Below are 3,854 nucleotides of genomic sequence, written 5' to 3' on the forward strand. Positions count from 1 at the left end.
AGCAAGGGGACTAGTTTGAGGGTGTAATAATTAATGATAGGAAAATTGTGCATAAATGCAAATGTTTGGTCCATTCTCATGTTTTAACATAGTGTATGACCAATTATGACTTAATTCTGCAGTGATTTTGGTTTGACTTCTTTTATAGGCTGCTTGTAAGTACAATAAAATTCAAGTCAATATTTTAGAGTTCAAACTGTGAAAAGCTGGAATAAAGATTTGAATGGACTAAGTAGTGCAAGTTCATATGTTGCTAAGCTTACTTCAATAGGAGTGATTTTTTCTTCCCTGTAAGATTGAGATATTAAAGACTGAAACGGATTAATTACGTACTGACAAGTTATCGACCATGCAAATATCAATATTTTTATATTTTTGGGCGAAAAATGTTAATATTCTCATGGACATATGCAAAAGATAGTCAATCTTAACAGAGCTTACATGCATATATGAAAGTATTATTCCCAAATGGGACAAAACAAAAGCTTGAATTTGTAAGCCCTAGGTTAAATGATGACAACATATATTAATAGAACACAAATTGCAACAAAACGGAAAATAACATGTATAGACATCATATACATCTATGAACAAAAAATAAAAAATTTAGAGGCCTGACATACATCTATAGCAGTGACCTTCTATGCATCTCTAGCAGCAACCCTTTATGCACAGACCCTATTATAAACATCCATAGCTGGGACATATACACAGACCTTATATGCATAATGTAACAGTGACCATATACACAGAACGCGTATCATTGGCAGATAAAATCATCTTCCTCAGAATCTGGATCCTGCATCTTCCAAGTACAATTAGGTTGTTGTACCAATCCTTTGTTTTGGTCTATCCTCCATGCCTTGGGAATATGGTACTCATCCTTTAATACACCCAAGTTCTTGTTAACAAGTGTGATGTCCCTATTAACCTCTAACTTGAATCCTCCTTTCTCCCCTTGTGTTCTACCCCGTGCAAATAAACTTCCAAATTATGCCAAACTTTCACACCGCCTAAATGCTTTAGGAAGTTGGATTTCAGAGTATCAATTTCCAGCTCTTCTCCGACTTCTGCAGAATGGAAGATAGGTAGCCTAGGTACAATATCTTCTTTATTCCGAATGCGTAGTGTCCGAAGATCCTTTTGAGCAGAGAAAAACTTATGAAACTGTGAATCTCCAACCCGTGGACTGGCAAATACAACTGCTGTTACCGAGCAGGCTTTCTGAGAATCATCCTCTTGGATGTTAAAGCCATTGCCGACTATATCTACTGCATTTAGTGTTGCCAGTGCAACACCTAAACTACGACCTGTCAATGCTGATTTCTTCACCTTTGAATTTATGCAGGAGTCTTTTGATCTCAGTTAAGATCTGTACAAAATTTAAGAGTCCAAAAAAATGCAAATTAAGTTTGGGCTCTACATAAAATGTAGTATATGAAATTTTAAAACTCAACTATATACAGTCTAGCCTGTGAAATAAAAAAAATAATAGTCTTCTATTACATGTTTGAATTTGTTTTCACTTTTTTTGACATTGCAGAATGTTCATATAAATTAATAAATTATAATAGCAGTGATTACCTGGCTTTGCACACTTGTTCTGTTGAGGACTACTGGGTTTGTTGCTGTATAAATGGAATAAAAACCTTGATGCACTTTACACTTAGCTTGACCAAAAATACATGCAACATCATCAAGGAAGAACTGAAAATCCTTAATCCATTCCATGATTTGGTCAGTTCCTCTCCAAGCAATCACAATGCCCCTCCTCCCTAACACAGCCTTGCCTGCATCAGTAGCCACAGCAACATACCCAATCCAGTTTGATTCTTCAACATCACCATATATGGGAACATCAATCTCTACGGTTGCATATAGGAACTTTGTTACCTCATACTTGAAGGGATTCCCATTCTCCAAACCCACCTTCGAGAAGGAATCTCTTTTCCCCTAACGACACCTTCTGGCATATTTGGATGTTTTATCAGAGATGAAAGCATCATACGTAGCTTGAGCCATTTCTCCACAGTGTATTATATATCTGCGAAGATCAACATCAAGTGGGTCAAGCAGACCCTTCCAGTGATTTTCACCACTGAGTTCTCTCCAATTAGCTGCAATGTTGCTTCTTGACCTGATCATCTTCTTCTCCTCTACAAGTTGATCAACCACCTTCTGAGGATGACAGCTGTTACCGCTAACTTAGCCCATCTTCTTATTTTTCTTCTTCTTCTTGTTGCTCTTGGTGTGTCTGAAATGAACTGGTCTGTGAAGTGTAGTTTGATTTATGATGGGAAGGATTGGTTTTGCATGCCTGTATACTTGGAATATGGATGACGTTGCACTCCTGTTTGGAAAAGCATTACCGTTCACTGTGTCTGTGTTTGCTAATTGATTTACAAAAATGTTTCCTATTTTGTAATTTTCTAATTGTTTTACTAAATTGTTTCCTATTTTGTGGTTTCTTAATTGATTTACTAAATTGTTTCCTATTTTGTGCCAGTCCCAATACGCTTATCGTGTTTTTCCCCCCCCTAATTGGGAGCGCGGATTGCTGATAAGTTTTAAATAAAATATAATAAAATAAACAAGAAGAAATATCAATGTATTAAATTAAAATTGATAACTTTTATTATTTAGCAGCATTGCTGATGAATAATGAATGATTTTAAACTTATTCAACGAATTCCTTGTTGAAAAATTAAGCACATTTTTATTATTCTCCTTAATTGTCCTCGGCTTGAGTTTGACTTTTCTGTTTTGGGAATTGTTTTTGTAACATCCGAATAATTAGCCGCGGACTTGATAATATCCGTTGGGAAATTGGGCCGTATAAGGATGTATTGGGCCTTATTCTTTGTTCCTCTATTAGGCCCGACTGAATTAGAAGAAAATTAATACTAAATTCAATATATTGTTTTTAACTCTAAATTGATACTATTTGTTTAAAACTTATAAGAAAATTAAAAAATTATATTTTTGTATAATTTTATAAATATTTTATACAGATTATATTAGATATATTAAATCTAATTCAAAATTAATTTTTCAAATATTACTTTTCTTTTTTAATTCATTTTTAAGTATATGTGTTTGTAAATAAAAGTCAACATTAAATACCAGAAATTAATTAAAATGACAAATCCAAAAATTTAAGTTTTATAAAAAAACTGTCTCCAAAATGTTAAACATGATAATATTTTAACAACCAATATATGTATAATTTTCATTTCTAAAGATTTTTCCACTAGGCTCGATGATAAAAGATTTGCTTTAGTAGTAACTTTGTTTATCATAGAGTAAAACATTTCATTTTATGAAATTTTGAATGAGTATAGGATCTTGGTGATTAGCTGACATTTTTACCAATTTTTTAAAAGTACTGGACGTAATTTGATAAATATTTAATAAATAATATATATGATAATTATATATAATAAACTTCTAACGAAACTAATTTTTAATCTAATAATATCCCAATATTCGAAATTCAAAATATAAAAATAAAGATATACTAACAAAAATTATGAACTTTTGATCGCTTTGTCTTTATTGGGTTATGATGATTACCTATCTTTTATGTTTAAAATAATATAAATCTTTCAATATATTAATTTATAATTGAACCATAACAGAAGATAAAAAATAAATAATTATTATTGAAGTTTTAAACATGCGGGCTATGTTTTCAAGTGATTATGTTCTAGAGGACTTGGTTAAAAAAAAAAAAAAAGGCAAAACTGTGTAAACTGAATGGAAGAGTTATGTTAATATTGCTCTGCTTTTATATATTTTGCATTGACTACCTACCTCTTCATATTTTTTCACATCTCAACGCAAGTATTTCATTT

At 32.0% G+C, this 3,854-nt stretch overlaps 1 pseudogene; it reads right to left on the reverse strand.

The window, feature by feature from the left end:
• Positions 1 to 760: 760 nt before the first annotated feature.
• On the reverse strand, positions 761 to 2,145 carry LOC114743507 (phospholipase A1-II 4-like; annotated as a pseudogene).
• Between the last annotated feature and the right edge of the window lie 1,709 nt (positions 2,146 to 3,854).

The sequence above is a fragment of the Neltuma alba genome, unplaced genomic scaffold (assembly GCF_004799145.2).
Source record: "Neltuma alba isolate B1F8T4 unplaced genomic scaffold, ASM479914v2 tig00004040_pilon, whole genome shotgun sequence".
Lineage (NCBI taxonomy): Eukaryota > Viridiplantae > Streptophyta > Magnoliopsida > Fabales > Fabaceae > Neltuma > Neltuma alba.